Raw genomic sequence first — 12,692 nt, 5'->3', positions numbered from 1 at the left:
CCCGGCGAAGGGCCGCACCCAGGTTTGCAGCATTGTCGCACACGGCCTTCCCTGGTTTCAGGTCCAGTGGAGACAACCATTCATGAAATTGGTTCTCTAGAGCTGACCACAACTCCTCAGCTGTGTGACTCACATTTCCCAGACATTTCAAAGTAAAAACCGCCTGATGACGTTGAGCCCTACTGCCAGCATAGTAAGGAGGTGTGCAGGATCCCTTCTGCGCAGTTAGAAAGCTTGTGGCATGACCAGACAAGCTTTGGGTGCAGGTGGAAGACCGAGAGGAGGTTGAGGAGGCAGAAGCAGTGGAGGAACTTTGACATAAAGAGGATTGACGCACAACTCGTGGGGACGGCAAGACTTGGACAGCAGCCCCTTGTCCTGCTGTCACCATAGTTACCCAGTGCCCAGTCAGCGACATGTAACGCCCCTGTCCATGCCTACTCGTCCAAGTGTCTGTGGTGAAATGCACCCGGTCACACACAGAGTTTCTCAAAGAAGCGGTGATGTTGTGTGCGACATGCTGGTGGAGCGCAGGCACACCTTTCTTTGAGAAGTAGTGCCGACTGGGCATCTGGTACTGGGGCACTGCGACGGACATAAGGTCTCGAAAATCCTCTGTGTCCACCAGGCGGAAAGGCAGCATTTCTGTAGCCAAGAGCTTGCAGACGGTGAAATTCAGCCTCTTAGCTTTCTCATGGCTAGGAGGAAATTGTCTTTTACTTGTCCACTTCTGAGGGACTGAGGGCTGGCTATTGTGCTTAGACGGGTTTGATAAGAGTGTCCCCGGCAAACTGCCGGTCTGTGAGGAAGATGCAGGCGGACATGTTAGGTTGCCTTGATCCAAAGGTGGTGCTATCGATGTCGGACAGCGCTCAACACCAGCTGGTGTTACCACCTCCAAAGAAAATGATGACCTGCCAATCACGCTGGCTGTTGCGGGTAAAGAGGTGGCAGGTCTGCGCCCCAAAACAGGTGTGACTGCTGTCACCCCAGTCACAGAGGATGAAGAGGCCGCGGATGCACAAGATATGGCAGATGGTGGTCGGCCCGGCCGGCTAGGCCGCATTGTAGCACACTGAGCTTCCCACTGCAACTTATGCTTTATGTCCATGTGCCGGTTCATGCATGAAGTACTCACACTATGTATTTTTTGGCCTCTACTTAGCTTTTGCTGACAAATGTTACAGATAACACGAGTTGGGTCATCTTTATCGATCTGAAAAAATGCCCAGGCTATGCAAGGCTTAGCACCCATGCGACCTGAAGAGCCACCACGACTTGTGGTGAGAGGCAGAGTTGTGTTTGAGGATGCAGTTGTTGACGTGCTTCCAGTACTACGTCTCTGTCCAGGAAGGCGCAACCTGACCTCGTCGTCACTAGCATCTTCCTCCACCTCCTCTGCTGACCTCATCTCTTGGCTGACTGTGGGTTGACAGTAAGTGGGATCTCCAACCTCATCATCATCACCCTGTGCGTTATCACACCCGTCGTCCTCAGAGCCAACCTGTTCCTGCCCTGACAAAAAACTAAAGTTGTCGCTCCAATCAGGTATTTGAGTCTCATCATCGTCTTCCTCATTGTCTCCACCAACAGGAGTTACAGTTTGGGAATGAGGGTCTACATTATGGTCAGAACCTTCTGCGTCTGGTCCTGGATCTGACTCATAAAGATTCTGGGCATCAGTGCAGATCATTTCCTCGTCTGGATTCACAGAAGCGCTGGAGTCGACCTCTGATTCCCAGGCTATAGTATGAGTAAACAGCTCTGCAGACTCAACCATCTGTTCTACCTCATACTCAGACGGGCAGCTGGAGATTTGGGAGCTGTGAGGAAGCAAGTGCGATTGGGGTGACACCTTTGAGGACTGGAGTATTTGTGATGTTGAAGTTGATGTGGAGGAGAGCCCACTTAAAGGAGCACTTGATATCCGTTGAAGCACCTGCTGTTTTTGTGCCTCATCTGGAATTTGTAGCGATTGGCGTGGCCGTAAGAAAGGGATCTTATCACATTGTCCGCTAAAAGAAGTAGACATTTTAGTTTGGCTGGAAGATGGTCTTTCTTCTGCAGATGTTACTGTTGCTTTAACACCTACCCCACGGACACAACCTTTTTTCCCCTTCCCAACACGCCTATTCCCCTTTCCACCAGCAGCAGGCCTTTTTCCACTCATTTTGGTGGTTAACTAATTCACAACTCTGGAGTTGTTTGCACAAAAAAACAATGGATGGGAACCGAGCAGAGCTGAGTGGCCAAACTGTGGTATTAGGCCAAAACTATTGGCTGGGTTAGATGCAGAAAAAAATTATATTCAATTTGCAACCTGATGGAGGTCTGTATAGATGGATTAATAGAACAAGTCCCACACACAGCTAGAAGCCCAATATTTTTTCAGAGGTAGATGCAGAAAAAAATATATTCAGTTTGCAACCTGATGGAGGTCGGTATAGATGGACTAATACAACAAGTCCCACACACAGCTAGAAGCCCAATATTTTTTCAGAGCTAGATGCAGACAAAAAATTATTTTGAATTTGCAACCTGATGGAGGTCAGTATAGGTGGACTAATAGAACAAGTCCCACACACTGCTAGAAGGCCAAATATTTTTTCAGAGCTAGATGCAGAAAAAAATTATATTCAGTTTGCAACCTGATGGAGGTCAGTATAGATGGACTAATAGAACAAGTCCCACACACAGCTAGAAGCCCAAATATTTTTTCAGAGGTAGATGCAGAAAAAAATTATATTCAGTTTGCAACCTGATGGAGGTCTGTATAGATGGATTAATAGAACAAGTCCCACACACAGCTAGAAGGCCAATATTTTTTCAGAGGTAGATGCAGAAAAAAAATTTTTTTTAATTTGCAACCTGATGGAGGTCAGTATAGATGTACTAATAGAGAAAGTCCCACACACTGCTAGAAGGCCAAATATTTTTTCAGAGCTAGATGCAGAAAAAAATTATATTCAGTTTGCAACCTGATGGAGGTCAGTATAGATGGACTAATAGAACAAGTCCCACACACAGCTAGAAGCCCAAATATTTTTTCAGAGGTAGATGCAGATAAAAATTATTTTTAATTTGCAACCTGATGGAGGTCAGTATAGATGGACTAATAGAGAAAGTCCCACACACTGCTAGAAGGCCAAATATTTTTTCAGAGCTAGATGCAGATAAAAATTATTTTTAATTTGCAACCTGATGGAGGTCAGTATAGATGGACTAATAGAGAAAGTCCCACACACTACTAGAAGGCCAAATATTTTTTCAGAGCTAGATGCAGAAAAAAATTCTATTCAGTTTGCAACCTGATGGAGGTCAGTATAGATGGACTAATAGAACAAGTCCCACACACAGCTAGAAGCCCAAATATTTTTTCAGAGGTAAATGCAGATAAAAATTATTTTTAATTTGCAACCTGATGGAGGTCAGTATAGATAGACTAATAAAGAAACTCCCACACACTGCTAGAAGGCCAAATATTTTTTCAGAGCTAGATGCAGATAAAAATTATTTTTAATTTGCAACCTGATGGAGGTCAGTATAGATGGACTAATAGAGAAAGTCCCACACACTGCTAGAAGGCCAACTATTTTTTCAGAGCTAGATGCAGAAAAAAATTATATTCAGTTTGCAACCTGATGGAGGTCTGTATAGATGGATTAATAGAACAAGTCCCACACACAGCTAGAAGCCCAATATTTTTTCAGAGGTAGATGCAGAAAAAAATATATTCAGTTTGCAACCTGATGGAGGTCTGTATAGATGGATTAATAGAACAAGTCCCACACACAGCTAGAAGCCCAATATTTTTTCAGAGGTAGATGCAGAAAAAAAATATATTCAGTTTGCAACCTGATGGAGGTCAGTATAGATGGACTAATAGAGAAAGTCCCACACACTGCTAGAAGGCCAAATATTTTTTCAGAGCTAGATGCAGAAAAAAATTATTTTTAATTTGCAACCTAATGGAGGTCAGTATAGATGGACTAATAGAGAAAGTCCCACACACTGCTAGAAGGCCAAATATTTTTTCAGAGCTAGATGCAGAAAAAAATTATATTCAATTTGCAACCTGATGGAGGTCAGTATAGATGGACTAATAGAATGATGCTATGCCCAAAAGATTTTACTTCACTAGGTGCAGTAAAAAAATTGGTATTCTATACACAGGTGGTATATCTTGCAACACAGATAGGCTACTCCACTGACTAACACACTCTGCAATAGGCCAAAAAGGATTAGCTTTGCTAGATTCAGCCAAATGCTGTGAAAAAAACTTGCACAGCACTGGCACAGAGCTGCCTGGCAAAAACTGATAGGAACTGATGTAACCTAGTCCTGAAAAGGACTGCAATTACAATTAGTCTTTACTCCCACAATCTATCTATTTAAGAGCACAGACCTGCCTGATAAAAGTCGTAGGAAATGCTGTAACATAGTCCTTAAAAGGACTGCAATCACAACTATTCCCTACTCCCAAGCTATCTGTAGATTTGTGCGAAAATTGGCTTAAAATTAATAAGGTATAGCGCACACAGCAACAGCGGTGCCGTCTAACACGCAGCTGCAGCAGTGAGAAAATGGTGGCGACGGGGAAAATGGCTTGGTCTTATAGGGCAAGGACATGTGACATACACTGCCAATGACACATGCCCTTGCTTGTGTGAAAAACAGCAGTTCGCTCCGTGTGTGCGCTGCTGATAGGCTGACAGACTGCACCTCCCCACTGCAAATGCGGGAAAGAGAAAAAAAAATGGAGATCTTCATTATTCCTGCAGAGATCCATCCCCTGCCCCTCCCCCCACCCCGCTGTACACTCAAACTGCGTATTAACATTAATTTTCATCATTACTGAGAAAAAATCCAGTTATGATTTTGGTGCACGAACAGTTATCGAACATAACCTCGAACAGCCGAATTTTTCTCAAATCGTTCGTGTTCGCCGAACGACTCGAACACCGCCCAAAACAGCTCGAATTTGAGATTGGCGAACAGTTCGAGTAGAACAACGCTCATCTCTAATAACCACAGACTAGACAATGGCAACTTGGATCTTATTTTACAAAATAAAGGATTAAGTACGTACAATTAGAGAATATGCCGCCTACTTCCTAAAAAGAAACAGAAGATAGGTTAAGGGTAAAAAAACATAAACAGCAGAGAGATAAACCCTAGCTGGTCTTTCACCGACAGGCTTAAACTATAGCAGTATGGCTGGACATCCAAATGAGGCTATCACCAGCAGGAAATACCAGCAGGGGAAAAGAATATAAAGCCGCACCCGAAAGGTGATAGGGCAGACAAATGAGTAAATTAAAACACGTTACCCTAAAAAGACTGAAGCAAGGATAACAGAAACTAAGTACCCGGAGAAAGGGTATATCTGCTGTGGCTCGGCAGATAGAGAAGCCAACCTCGAAGCACAGGCTCAAGGGTTTAAACCCAGACGGATGAGACTGAGAAGCTGTTCATTATTGTTGTTAAGTGAGATTATTTTGCAATACATGTGAATGAACTTTAACAATTCAGTATGCACAGTATTAGAATAGCTCTCTAAAAAGTAGAAAGCACTTTAATAATAGTTGGGTTGTTATATGTATTACAATACACAATAAGTGGTGCTTTTCTACAGGGACTGAAAGGATCTTGGTAGTGTGAGCAACGTTTGGTAATTACAGTGTAGTGTTCTGCACATTGATGAATGGGAATGTGAAAGTGAGACACGATTAAAGCTGCAACATGTGATCCATAGACTAAAAGAAAAGCTCATATCGTTCTGTTGAAAGCATTACATTATATGGTATGGAGGAGGATAAGAAGCTATTACTCATGTACAGCTTTATGATTTTGATGCAGTTTGGTGTTAGAGATAGCTATGGGTATTGTGATATATTATTAAAAGAAAGGTAATTAAACTTTTTGTGAGCCTGGCGGGAAAAGCGATCAAGAACAATCATGTGATTAGGACTATCAGATATTTTGTTTATTTGATGCATTTATCTTCTAATTTGATGGATATATACATATGAATTTAAATAAATTGTATTGTATTTTTAGTACTTGTTTATGATTTTTTATTTGTAAGTGTATGAGACTGGTTGGACAGTAAAGCATGCCTCTGAAGAAGCTGGTGTTGGCGAAACCTGGGTCTGGGCAGCCTGGACTGCACCATGTGGGTTTAATCTTTGAGATGCTATTCTTAATCATCTGTTTGTGAGTAGAAATGAACAGACCTGAAATCTGTTTCTGTTGAGTGACAGTGTTACATCATGTGGACAACAGGCAGAAAGAAATATTCCAGCCCTTCCATTGAAAGAACTAAATATTCATTTTGTATTTAAATAATTTTGTCCAACGTGGGAAGTTATGAAAAAAAAATTGCATGTAAGTGGCTTCCAAACTCCTGCTCTTCCCCAGTCTTTTCGCCTGCTCTGAGAGTACTGATGCGATCAGTAAAAAGGTCAGCACCGGTGTCTTCTTCTAAATGTTTTGCTGCTGCTCTGATAAGCAGAACACTCAGAATAAAATACAGATGCTGACGCTTTCACTGCCGGCATCATTATTCCCAGTATTCACAAGGTAAACAGACTGGGGAATGCAGCGGTTTTGAAGTCACTTACATGAGATTATTTTTTACAGGAATGAAGACAAATCCCATAATAAAGTGAATTGCAAAGTTTGAGAACTTTCCATGCTGGACAAAATAATAAAAAAAAACGAAAGTTTAGTTACGTTTTCATAGTGAGGTAATTAAACCAGTTGTGGGACTACAGGGAGGTGGGTTTTTTGTGTTTTCAGGTGAAACCCTGGGTCAGGCTGCTAGAACTGTACCATGTGGATTTAACCCCTTATTGACCAATGACGTGTATAGCACGTCCTGAGCAGGTGTCAGTTCCCGCATCATGACGTTTATACACGTCATGTAATTGAACTGCCACTGTCAGTCAATCTGACTAACCTATCACAGTGTAATCGTCAGGAAGTGATGAAATATTAGCAATTGCCTGCAGGATCACTGCAAGGAGTTTGGCTCAGCTGACAGCCAAGCTCCTGCGGTAATAGCCAGGGCCAGTGCCTGCACCGCTCCTGACTGACTAACCCTCCAGATGCTGTGATTGATAGCATTTAGAAGGTTTTGAGAGGGAGAGGGCTGCCTCTCTCACCCTCATCGGCACCCCTGCGACAAAATCCCAGGGAGTTGATGATTGTCATGGCACCCGGAAGTCAAACAATTACTTCCTGGTGTACCAGGTACGGTGGCCATATTCAAGGTGTATCAGGTGTATTGCCTGTGTAATCTCACAGATCTCATGCATTAAACACCAATAAGTCATATGGACTGAAGATCAGTAAGCTGCACCAATAGAGATAAGGCAAACAAACAACCACACAGCCCAGGTTGAAAATTGCCAAAGCTTTAATAATAACACATAAAAACAAGTACACACAATACTAATAAAAAAATCAAAGACACACCACAGATGGAAAGAGTGGAGTGCCTGGACTAAATAGTATAAAGGAAGCCATAATAATCTAACATAGAGCTCCCACAGGTAATATGTGATAGTAGAACCAAGGGCCTAAAATACAAAGGGCAGCAAGAAATAATAATCACATGGAAAATAATAAAGGTACCCAACACATATTTCATATATATATAAATATATTAATTATTACCACCGTGTCTTTGTGCAACGCAGAAAAGGTGAACGGATGGACTCTACTTGCCTGGTTCCCATCGTGAAGCATGGAGGAGGAGGTGTGATCGTGTGGGGGTGCTTTGCTGGTGACACTTTTGGGCATTTATTCAAAATTGAAGGCATACTGAACCAGCATGGCTACCACAGCATCTTGCAGCGGCATGCTATTCCATCCGGTTTGCGTTTAGTTGGACCATCATTTATTTTTCAGCAGAACAATGACACCAAACACACCTCCAGGCTGTGTAAGGGCTATTTGACCAAGAGGGAGAGTGATGGGGTGCTACGCCAGATGACCTGGCCTCCACAGTCACCAGATCTGAACCCAATCGAGATGGTTTGGGGTGAGCTGGACCGCAGAGTGAAGGCAAAAGTGCCAACAAGTGCTAAGCATCTCTGGGAACTCCTTCAAGATTGTTGGAAGACCATTTCCGGTGACTACCTCTTGAAGCTCATCAAGAGAATGCCAAGAGTGTGCAAAGCAGTCATCAAAGCAAAATGTGGCTACTCGGAAGAACCTAGAATATAAGACATATTTTCAGTTGTTTCACACTTTTTTGTTAAGTATATAATTCCACATGTGTTAATTCATAGTTTTGATGCCTTCAGTGTGAATGTACAATTTTCATAGTCATGAAAATACAGAAAAATCTTTAAATGAGAAGGTGTGTCCAAACTTTGTGTCTGTACTGTATATATATATATACAATAAATACACAAATTTAAGTAAAAACACACAAAAAAAAAGTATACATATTTGGTGTGAACGCGTCTGGAACGACTCAATCTATAAAAGTGTCAAATTAGTTAACCTCTACAGTGAACATCATAAAAAAAAAGTGACAAAAAACTATGGTTTTTCATTATATCGCTGGAAAAAAAGTGGAATAAAGCATGATAAAAAACAAATATAAATAAAAATGGTATTGCTGAAAACATCATTTTGTCCCACAAAAAACAAGTTGCCATACAGCTCCATCTGTGGAAAAATAAAAAAGCTATAGCCCTCAGAATACAGCGATGCAAAAACAATATTTTTTCTATAAAATTGTTTTTATTGTGTTGAAGCGTCCATACACTGTCTGGCCTATGATCCGGCCATGCCTGTCTTTTTAGGCATGCTTAAAAACACGGTTGGCCACAGTTTTGTGCACCTCTTGAAAGTCGGATACCGCTGAACAGAAACCACACAGAGTCCAGAGTATCTCTGCTGCCTCATTAGTGAATGGATCACTTGGGGGTTTCATCTGAATCACGTATTTTGTAGGTTTAGATTTATCCCAAGTCATATTCCAAGACTCGTTAAAGGGTTGATTGTGACTTGTAGGATTGCTGCTTCCAATAGGTGGCGCTATAGAGTTCAAGTCCTCTTTCTCTTTGAAGAGACAATTTGCATTATAAATTTCCCAGAGGAGCATTGCATGGAAAATAAGCCTCCTTACCTTGGCATGCCAGAGCCGGTATGTCACTCTCCAATAAGTGGTGCTATAGAGTTCAAGTCCTCTTTCTCTCTGAAAAGGCAATTTGCATGGTAGATTTAGATGGAAACCCCATGGTAAGTGCTCAGCATAGAGCACAGGATAAACGTGAACTGATCCGAAATGTTCTGTACCCCAAAATGCTACTCAACCAACAAAAAACAAGTCCCCACTCAGGTCCATCATCTGTTAACAGAAATATAGGGGGTGTCCACATTACTGGTAGCAAAAAAGCTCTTGAAAAGTGACATGGCTCCCATCAAAAGAAATGCAGAAAAATCTGCGCTCCAAAATCCATATGCCCCTACCTTGTGTACCCCACAGTTAATGTCCATATGTTTGCCATCATTGTAGCGAGGAGAGCCCACTTATTTTACAAGGTCCATGTCTCCAGAAGCATGAGCTGGGCATAATGTACACTACAACGTATGCCACTACAATGGCATATTTGCATTTTCACTCTGCAATGTCTATTGCAGCTTGTTTCTAGAAAAATCACAAAATCATCATTACACCCATAGGTGAATTCCCAGAGGGGTGTAATTTCCAAATTGAGGTAAATTGAGGGATGTTTCTGCTCTTTTGGCACTTAGGAGTTGTCCAAGAATCAAATAGCACTCCTTCCCTACCGAGACTCTCTGTGTGGCTAAGCAGTATTGTACAGACACATATGGGTTATTACCACGTTCACAAAGAATTGTATAAGAAATTATGTGGTCATTTTTATGGATTTCCCCTTATGAAAATGTAAAATCTGGGGCAAAAACAGAATTATAATGGTAAAAAAATTATTTTTGTCTTTGCTCAATGGCATAAAATTTTGTGAAAACATGTCATGTTAATATGCTCACTGCACCACTAGATGATTTAATTAAGAGGTGTAATTTGTGAAATGTGGTCACTTATGGATGGGTTCTACTCTCCTGACATTTCAGAGGCTTGCCCAATGTGACATGGCACCCGCAAACCATTCCAGGCAAATCTGCACTCTGATAATTGTTGATCCTTCCCTTCTTTCTTATGGACTGTGGCTATAAAAAATCATTTTTGATCACATATGGGATATTGCCGTTCTCAAGAGACATTGCGCAACAATTTTTGTGGTCCATTTTCTCTTGTTATCCCTTTTGAAAAAAACCTGGGGCTAAATCCACATTTTTGTGGAAAAAATTTAACTTTTCATTTTCACAGCCCAATGTTATACAATTCTGTAAAATACCTGTGGGTTTAAAATGCTCACTACACCCCTAGAGGAGTTCTTCATGAGGTGTAGTTTCCAAAATGGGGTCATTTGTGGGGTCTTCTGCAGTTTTGGAACTTGGCGGCTCTCCAAATGTGACATGGCGTCCGCAATCTATAACAGACAATTTTGCACTCCAAAAATCAAAAGCGCTGCTTCCCTTCCAAGCCCTACCGTGTGACCAGTCAGAGTTTTTGACCACATATGGGGTATCCCTGTACTCAGGAGAGTTTTCACAACAATTTATGTCATGTATTTTATCCTGTTATCCTTGTGAAAATGAAAAATTTGGGGCTAAAACAACATTTTTGGAGATAAAACATTTTTTTTTTATTTTCATGGTCCAATGTTTCAAAATTCAGTGAACCACCTGTGGGTACAAGATGCTCCCCACTCCTCTATATAAATTCCTTGAGGGGTATAGTTTCCAAAATGGGGTCACGTGTGGAGGTTTCCACTGTTTAGGCACAGCAAGGGCTCTGCAAACCATAGCATTCGCTATGTATTCCATCCAATTTTGCAGTATCACCCCACTCCTGCCGCCACCACCGCCCAAGTTATCCTGAATCAGCGACTCTGCTGAGAGGACGGGTCCCTTAGCATCGCCAGACACTTGCCGCAGCCGCCAACGTCCTGTATCAGTGACCCCGCTTCACCAACACTGCCCCTGAGGTAAAATACCATACCTTCGCATTATAAGACGCACCCTCTTTTTCCTACCAAATTTGGGGGGGAAAAGTGTGTCTTATAATCCGAAAAATACAGTATTTATTTATTTATTTATTTTACTCACTTATATAACGCCATTAATTCCACAGCGCTTTATAGACATTATCGGCACTGTTCCCATTGGGGCTCACAATCTAAATTCCCTATCAGTATGTCTTTGCAATGTGGGAGGAAACTGGAGTACCCGGAGGAAACCCACGCAAACATGGGGAGAACATACAAACTCCTTGCAGATGTTGTCCCTGGGGGGATTTGAACCAAGGACCCCAACGCTGCAACGTTGCAGTGCTAACCACTGAGCCACCGTGCTGCCCATGTATAAACAAAAAAGTTAAAAAAAAGTTTTTCTTACAAAATAATGTGAAATTTACCATAATGTACCATAATTAAAGAAAAAAAATTAAATTTTTCTGAATGAATTTCTGAAAATTTAGTCAATATTTTCCTTCAGTTTATATAACATTACCTAAAGCATTATAAACACATTATAAATAATATTTCCTCAGTAGAAAACTGGTTCTTGTTTGCTATAAATTAACATAAAGCCATAAATTTGACAACTTGATAAATGTCAGTTAGCCTCAATTTTTCATCACGGACTCCCTAGTGTTCAGCTTACGATGGAAATGTCAATGAAAACAATTAACAACCTGTAACCACTGGAACTATTCAAGGTTGAGGGTAGAATAACTGATTGTAAACCCAGTCAAAAATCTAGACATGCAAGCAAAATCCCCGAATTAGGATTAGTTACTGCACATTTTTTTATGTGAAATTAACTCTATGATTGAATGTATCATTTTCTTTCCGCTCTCATTCTGGCAGCCATCATTTTTTATGTTGATTTAGCATATATTATTAGTTACAGGTTGAGTTGTAGATTTTTGCTTAAGTTTGGTTTATATAGCACTTAGCATTTAATTTAGATTGTTTTTATAATGGCAGGATGCGTTAAAAAAAAGCTAATTTGGCATTTTTTATTTTATCATGCTCACTTTTTTGCTAAGCTTAAAATGTAAATGTTTTTTGTGATATTTATATAAAAATTGTCATTTAAAAAAAGATCAGGTTTACACTTTTATTAAAACATTTTTTATTTAATCCCATAGGAATATTTTTTCATTTTTTTACTGTGATGTATAAAATTAGAATATCTTTATGTTTTAGTACATTGCTAGGCTTATGAAATGAATATGTATTATTACTGAACTTTCTTAGTTCATAGGCTGCCTGCATTGAATCATAAACCCTGGTGATCGCAGTGCCAGGGCTGACAAGGACGAAAAAAAAACATCCTCTTCACTTTGTTTACAACCTTTTAGATGCCGCAAACAGTTTTAATGCAAGGCTCAGTGGTTAGCACTGCAGCCTTGCAGCGCTGGGGTCCTGGGTTCAAATCCCACCAAGGACAACATCTGCAAGGAGTTTGTATGTTCTCCCCGTGTTTGCGTGGGTTTCCTCTGGGTTCTCCGGTTTCCTACCACACTCCAAAGACAGATTGATAGGGAATCTAGATTGTGAGTCCCGATGGGGACAGCGACG

This window comes from Phyllobates terribilis, unplaced genomic scaffold (assembly GCF_046119375.1).
Source record: "Phyllobates terribilis strain yellow unplaced genomic scaffold, ASM4611937v1 Scaffold_3__8_contigs__length_932513732, whole genome shotgun sequence".
NCBI classification, from domain to species: Eukaryota; Metazoa; Chordata; class Amphibia; order Anura; family Dendrobatidae; genus Phyllobates; species Phyllobates terribilis.
The sequence above is the reverse complement of the archived record's forward strand: the minus strand, read 5'-3'. Positions refer to the sequence as shown.